We start from the raw sequence: 8,655 nt of genomic DNA on the forward strand, positions 1-8,655 counted from the left end.
GTGTTATAGACATACAATCTTGTTGGGTTTTTTGTTTGATTCTATTTTTAGGAATTCCCTTACATTTTAAAGTAAAGATATGGACACTGTAGTAAGTATCAGCCCTAATAGTTAGCACAACCTTCTCCCCAATATCATTCAGTGCATGACTTTCTTAGTGGGCCAAAACACAAACAGAGTCTGGAAAAACACACAAAGAAGCTCTTTGCCAAGAGTCTAGTTTCTATTGTACTTTATATCCCATATAAATTGCGCATAAGGTGGAGATTGGAGTGTGGTGTCTACACTCTGTTAATAAGTTAAGGTGGCTCTAACGCCATGGTGGCCTATATAAGCAATCCCAAAACCTAAGCCTGCAAATACCTTAAGGTTACAAAATCAAAATGCTAAGGACAAATGACCGAAAACAAATAGCCAACTAGGTTTCATGTTTTGTCAATCAAATGGTTTCCTTTCTTTGCTTGTGCACTTCCTATATATGTCTTGCCGCGGCTCCTGTCAGTGGAGTGCTCCTAATCATTTCCAATTTGGTGTTGCCTGATTTGAGTTGATAATACTTAAATACACTCTTTAAAAATTTTAGTACACCTCAGGTTATCTTTTAACAACTTCATTCAGCTGATTCCCAAGATCCTTCATGGACAGGAAACGTCTTCTTTCTAGACTCTCAGGGTAACTTTCCCCCACCCCCTTTTCTGATATGCCTTTCCAGGGCCCTCTGTCTCTTTAACTCTTTGATTCTCCCAGATTTACTCCAGATTCTACCCATTTGGCCAGAGTGGGTTGTCAGTCAGGTCCACGGGTTTTGTTGCTAGATAGGTCATGTTGGGTATCTACAAAACAGATTCACTCCATGTGAACATTGATCTACTTTTAAGTTACAATTGTGAGATTCCAAGTGACAGAAAGCCCAGTCCAAGGGACGTGGGTATACTTTGTCCTCAGGTCATTGTGTATTTGTTATGTTCTAGTTTATCTTGCTCTTATTCACTCAGCATTTTACCCACATTGCTGGCATGGCTAATCAATGGTGACTTCTGCTTAAACATCTGATACAGAGATATGGCACCTTGCATAGACTCCTCCATCAACCACCTTGACTCCATAAAATTGAATCCTTATAATAAATCCCTTATTCTCTCACACCAAGTGATTCTGTTTCCTCATTTAATCCTGATTGATAGTGCCTTTAAGACACCAGGATCTTGAAGAAGTCAAAATCTATGTAGATCTAATCTGCCACTATCTCCGATTAAGAACCTTAATCCACATTAGATGGTTGGCTTTATGAATATGGGAGGGCATTTCTTTTTTACATTTTACTGAAGTCATTATAAAGCTTGATTTATTATTTAATATCATAAGCATTATTCATGCTATTGTATAGTCTTTAGAACCATAATTTTAAAAAAAGGTTTTATATTATATTGACTGAATGCTCCATAATTGAATAATTTTCCTACTATTAGATATATAGGTTTTCCCTCATTTTTTTTTTACTATTTTTGAATAATGATTTGAAATAGTTCTTTGTGCATACAAATTTTTCCATATTTTAAAATATTTTATTAGGCTACAATTTCACAAGATGGAGATAAGGTTTGAATCTTATTGTTGCTTTGATTAATTTGCTTAATTGCTTTAAAAAGGACTAGAACAACTACCAATGCAATTGATAATATCCTTTTAACTTGGAATAACATCATTTTAACAGTCTTTATTTAACTGAAAAAAATGTACCTGCCATTTTCAAAGGGATTCCACACTGCTCACTTTATACTGAAATCTATTTTCTGCTTTTAAATATCTAGAAAGCAAGTGCTGATCCCAAGTGGATCAGAAATATCTTAAGTATACCTTCCTTAGATCACAGCTATTAATTTCTGACGTTTGAATGCAACCTGGCCAAAATATAAGGATTTGATCATATATTTTCTAATTAAACTAAGATCCTTATTTGGATCACTTTGTGATTGGAGAGGTCAAAAAAATCAACAGTGATGATAAGGTGGTGGCAATGGAATCACCGTGCAATTAATGTTCTTATCTTCTTTTATTTTAGGTAATAGCACTTCCATTTTTCAGAATAACATCTTCCAGGAAAGCATATTGAATTCAATCTGTTGTGTGATATTTTCAGTTAGAGAAGGTACAGTATGTATGTATAAATGAATGTGCAGACTGCTGATGATTTATTTTGGTTCTATAGCAGTCTTGAAAATAGAAGAATTTTATATAGCTTCTTCAAGAATCAGGGTAACCCTAAGCTCTTTATGGAGCAGTAATTTTGGCTATGTCTAAATAAGGCTCATCATTAAAGTCAAAGAAGAAAATTTCAGATAATAAACCACTTCATTTTTCTATGCAATATCATAAATGGTTTGATTTGAGGCTTCCAAAATTGCATAGCTATTTTGGCTCTATGGGTACATCTTTGGCAAGTCCCATTATCTTTAAAAGTAGTAAGACTGTCAAGGATGTCCTAGGTAACTCATGCATCAGGGTGGGGATACCCCGCTTGGAAACCAGTCATGGGGTCAGCATGAAACTGGAAACTTCAAGATGCTGCAGGTATACAAGAACAGCTCTCTGTCTTAAAAGAAGCAGCTCTAGCTTATTCATAGTGGGGAAATTATAGTGGGAATTAACTGGAACATTGGTGGTGATTTTTTGGCCTGCTTACTGAAAAGATCCATCAGAGTCCTTCAATTGCCTGGTGGGTAAATGTATATATGTAACTCTTCCTTATGGTTAAGAATAAATTTAGCAAGCATGTTTACCAAGAATAGCCTTTTATAATATGAGCCACACATTTTGGTCTTTGTTATATTAATAACAATGCCTTGCAGTTATATAGGTATTCAGACTTCCTTAAACCCATGTATACTTAATTAGATTATCCATAAAATAACATCTCAGCCATTAGCTGTAAGTCTGGTCAGTTCCATCTTTCACCTATATCTCAGTCTTCCACTTCATCCCACTGCCCTCCTAGTTGAAACTTTTATTCTTCTTTTTTGTATAACTTTAGTTGGCACCAAGCTGGTCTTCTTACTTATTGCAACCTATTCTCCACAGAACAGCTGGAGAAAGCTTTAAACATCATAATTCATGACATGTATCTGCCCTGCTTAAAATCCTTTCCTGTTTTCCAGAGTGCTCATAAGAAACCTAACTGCCCTGCTATGGCACAAAGGCTCTGCACAGTCTGGCTCCTGGCAACCTCTGCAACCATACCTACCATGTTTCCTTCCTCTCGCTGTCTCAGCACACACCCAAACTGCTTTCCCTGAGGACCTTCCCACCTGCTGATGTGTCTGTCTAAACCTCTACATGTGGCTGAATTTTTCTCATCCTCCAGGCTTTAACACAAATATCCCATCTCCAAAATCCTTTCTTGCAAAGTGGGGATTCCTGGAGAATATGAGACTCAGATGAGGATGCACAGCTATGGAAGCATGGAGCCTAGTTCCTCTCGCTCCTGTTCACTCTTGCCTTAACTTAGGTCAATCTATAATGGACATACATTTCTCTGTCACTAAGATGATCCTAATTATAGGACATTGTCTTCTATTTTTCTTTGTGTGCATTATTTTGATGATGATGTTTAGGTAAATGGGGAGGATAATGCTGATGTGGGTGAATTTCCTAGTGGCTAAGACTGATAGGGCAGCAAGGATTTTGATGATTTGAGAACTGACAAAGATGCATGCTTAACCAGCCTCCTTGGAACCCTGCACCCTGGGGTTCCTTTTAGAAAGGAAAAGAGCTTTTATAGGGAGAGAGCTCCCCTTGTTACATATTTTTTTGGAAGCACCCTGAAGATTTCCATTTTAAAAATGATCAGAAAATATCTCATTGTGAGTTCTTGGATTTAAAATGAAATTGTATTTTAGACCAAGTTTCTACCCTTCAGTAATATTTCCTCTAAACTATGGTACTATGAAATAAACAGATCAATTTTTCTCTGGGATATTTTTCTCATTCAAACATTGTCTGGCAAATACAATTTTAATATTCATTTGTGACTCACTCTCACCTTTTTAACCTAGAGACTCCCCACTGTCTGCTGATCTCCTATGAGTTATTCATCCAGGTCGTTAGCATATTGAACACATATGGCATGTGTCACCTTGAACAGGCAAAACCAAGAGAAAGTAACAAGAAAAAGAAATACACATTACTTTTCCTAAGCATTAATAAGTGGTACACATTTGCATTTAGATATTTTCATAGAGCTTTATTTTAGAATAATTAAATCACAAATTACAAAGAATGTTAAAAGACTCATACATGCATTCATCTCCTTGGCTGTGTCTCCACCAAGCTTTATCCAGCCTCTATTTATTTTCCTCTGGCAATGGGAACTGACTCTTTCCTGGAGTGGTACCATCTTTGCCCAGAATTAATTGTTATAAAATTGAGTCAAGCCTAAATTTCTGGATACTAACTTGATCAATAAGTAACATATATCTTTTATCCAGGTCATCAACTAAACTCTAAAGGACCAAAAACAGAGCACTGTTCATTTCTAGTGAACTCTAGAATTTTTAATCAGGACATGCGGTGTTCTCAAAATCTGCATACAATGCCTGCTGAAGAGATTATGGAAATCTTGACAATCAAGGTGCACTATATATTCTATTAACAGTCCTGGATTACCTTCCCTCATCTAGGAAACTTTGGTGACTTCATGTTGCCCTCTGAAATCCCGGTAGTGGTCAATGTTATTAAGTAAACTCAGCCCAAGCTAGGGATTTGACAAAGGTTTTTAATGGATTAAAACCTCTTCTCCCATTGAAAAATTTTCAAAATACTCGGTATGTTCATCTACTGCTCATCTTTGTAATAATACATACATGAGGATTTGTGAGGGAGCCTGATTATTCATCACAAATGGAGAGATTTTCATCTCTGCATGGATCCCCTGGTGATGGTCTCTTCCTTCCTTCCTGGTGAAGGAAGCATTTGGGGACACATAGCACTTGCCCAATCGCACTGGAAAAATCACTAGGTGAATCTAAAGTTCTTGATGTCTTTCCCCACTATAGACATTATGTTTATGTGTCTTCTCTCCAATATTTAGTATTCACAAATAAAACAAATTCGACAATTATATAAATCCCATATCTTCCATTTGGAAAAGGCAAAAAATCCCAGCTGTGCGAAGCTTTTAAAAGAAGGAATGAAGATTCTCACTGGTGGGCTCCAGTTTTAAGTGAGGAGGTGGAGGATTATAGATTTCTGAAGAAAGCATAATGAGAGGAAAAATATAGACAAGGTAGGTTAGCTATGACCTTAAGGTGGGGTGATATAGCTACCTCCATTCCATTTGTATATCCTACATTTTTGCATACAACAATAATGGGTACACTTGTTTATAACTATATCAAAAAGGAAATGAAGTTAGCCTGGCATGACTTAGTTATTCTGACTGAACCCATGCTGGCTGCTAATGATTGCTTTCTTTTTTAAATGCTTCCAAGCCATCTGTTTAATAATGTATTCTAGAATTTTGCCTGAGAAGAATCTCAATGCTAGTGAAGTAGAAAGATCCCCAGGCAAAGATCAGGAGACCAGGTTCTAGCTTATGCCCCGTCACTAACTACCTGAATTGTTGTTAGGCCAGCACCTTGCTCTGTCTCTTTCAGTCTAATCTTTAAAATGTGGTATCACAATATATGATCTCTATGGCTCCTTTCAGCTAGGAATCCATGATTCCTCCATTACATTAGTCTATAGTTCTTAGGATCTGTTCTTCCGCTTCTTGAAAATTAGGACCTTAACCATTTATAGTCTTTGAATATTTCTGCTGTGTGTTCTATATCCTTTGCTGCCACTGACTTGTTGATAGATTGGGGCAAGTTGTTAACATTCTATGGGTCTTAGTTATTTCATTTTTAAAATGAAGAGGTTTGCCTGGCCAGTGTGGTTCAGTGGTTGAGCATCAACCTATGAACCAAGAGGTCATTGATTCAATTTCCAATTAGGGCACATGCCAGGGTTGTGGGCTCAATCCCCAGTAGGGGGCATGTAGGAGGCAGCCAATCAATGATGTTTCTCATCAATGTTTCTATCTCTCTATCCCTCTCCCTTCCTCTCTCTCTAAAAAGCAATAAAAAAAATGAAGAGGTTTAAATCAGATGACATCCAAATTTCTCTGTACAGTTCCTTCATAACACCTAGACAATGTCAAATACTGTTGCTGTGGTCACATTCTGTGCATTTTTTGAGTAACCAAGCAGTATGTGTGTAAGATCCTGGAAAATGGAGATGGATTCATCAGTCCAAAGTGGGCAGAAAGCTTAGATATTATCAATCAAACAATTTATTACATAACATTTAGAGTGGCCAGTTGCTTTTTTCCATGCTTTGCATTTAAATAATTATTAATTTCTAAATCAAACTGAATTTTTAAAGGCTCTTTCCTTTCTTTGCCCATTGAACAGCAAAGTTTGTTGCTTGGTCCATTTGCATTAAGAACAGTATACTCATCTCAGAGAACACCACAAAAACTCCAAGGTTATGGAGAGAGGAATATCTAAAGCCTCTTCTGTTTCTTTATTTCACAAGTAATGAATGCTTTGGGTTATAGAGCTATTTTATTCTGGCCTGATGGTGTTGCATGACTCAGAGTAGATGAATCCCACAGGAAGGTCTGATTTTTATCCTTTGACTAAAGCTAAAAATAGAGTCTTCAACTCATCCTGGACTCTCAGCTGTCATATGCCATAGAAACCTGGACACTTGGCGTGGTTGCTTGTAGCTTTGAAATCATCACTGCATTCTTTAAATTAAAATAAAGAGAAAACAAATACTAGTATAAGTATATGAAGTTGGAATGTTTTTTCATTTTCTATTGTCTTTTTTTCTGGGTGGATTATGCAGCTGAAGGTGGTTTTCCTTTCAAATTTATTTAAATGCAATTCTTTTCAAAGGTGACTATAAATAGGGATGGCCAGGAAAAAAGTGATTCTGATTAATCATGGAATCAAATGATGATGGAACTTTAGTGTTTGCATAGTCTCATTTTGGGTGAAATCTGTCTCATCTATTATTATCCTACTTCATAAATAAGCAGACTGTGACTTAGTGAGTGCCAGCCTCAAGTCACAGAACTAATGAGTAGATAACCTATACCTGAAACCTAGGATTTATGTTACTAACCACTGTAAGTCTTCCCACTATTGTCATGTCCCATTCTACTACAAGAGCAAATACAATGGCAGGCAAAGTCTGTGCTATCTTCTTCATGTATCCTGACCAGGTCATTCAGACACACACAAGCTGTCCCCATATCTGAATATCTTTTGTAATTAATGTTTATGTCACACAGTTGAGGCACCTCTTTTAGAGATTTGCAGTGTTCTCATAATTACATATCCTGGTTAGACTATTTCTCCTGTAGGAACCTCCATTATCACTGAGTACAGTAGGCTAACTAGTTCAGTTCAGGGAAAATAGGCTTACAGGCCAGACAAGATGTTCCCAGACCTACAGATAACACGTGGGATCTTGGCAGGGCTTAGCCTACTTTAAAGATTCTTCTGGCCATGTGACTGGATCCCTGTGTGCAACTACAGTTAGTCATACACTCATCACAAGTTATTATAACTAAATTAAGCCCTTTGAGACCCTGGTCGATAAAATTCTATTCTTAAATATTTCCCTGGAAAAGATTTCCCAGTGTCTCTCAATGATTGTATGGTTAGGAAGTTAAATCAAATTGCAATAGCAACTGGTTTGACTATGTTGATTTCATTAGTTGGCGAATTCAATCATACAATTCATAGTAACAGTTAAATTTTAAAATATTCAAATTGGATTTATATACTCCTGTAGCTAATGTTTCCTCCAATTGCTCTTTGCTAAGTTCCAGCTTATACTCCAGCTGGATCTCTACCAAGCTCAATTCAGCCTCTTGTTTTACCATCTTTTGGAGTGAGGACTAACTCTCCCAGGGCTGTGTTATCTTTGCACAGAATTAATTTTAATAAATTTAAGTTAAACCTATAATTTAGTGTTGGACTCTGCTCCCTCATACTGGTACTGACATAGAAAGAGATCTTACTTGTGCCTTAAATTTTCTTTAGGTGCCATGAATTGAGTTAAGCAGGTCTCCTAGTTACCAACAATACTGCAGCATTCGCCTTCCCCATCTCTCACCTCTACATGACAAGGAAGCGTGAAGGGTCATGTTCAAAAACTCAAATAATATGATGTGCCTATAAGGCTATGTGACCTACAGAAGCAGAAAGTATTGATTGACTTATCAGTGCTGTTTGAAGCGAAGATATTGAAATAGCTCTTGGAATAATTCTATTCTGCTTTGGCAAATACATACTATAAAGCTAACAAACTCCTAGAAGATATGTGTGAGATAATGTTACTGTAATCACCACCCCTGCTATCATTTATTGAAGGCTAATTGTATGCCAGGAACATAGTAAGTTAATAACACATATATTTCATTTAATTCTTACAGCAAGCCAATAATGTAAAAACCAGTAATATCCTCATGTGTATCAGTCAGGGCTCTCTAGAGAAACAGAGTCAATTATATATATATTAGAGGCCTGGTGCACAAAATTAGTGCATGAGTAAGGTTCCTAGGCCTGGCTGGTGATCAGGGCTGAGCAGGCCTCCCTTCCCCAG

Source organism: Plecotus auritus, assembly GCF_963455305.1.
Source record: "Plecotus auritus genome assembly, chromosome: 1".
In the NCBI taxonomy this organism is placed as follows: Eukaryota; Metazoa; Chordata; class Mammalia; order Chiroptera; family Vespertilionidae; genus Plecotus; species Plecotus auritus.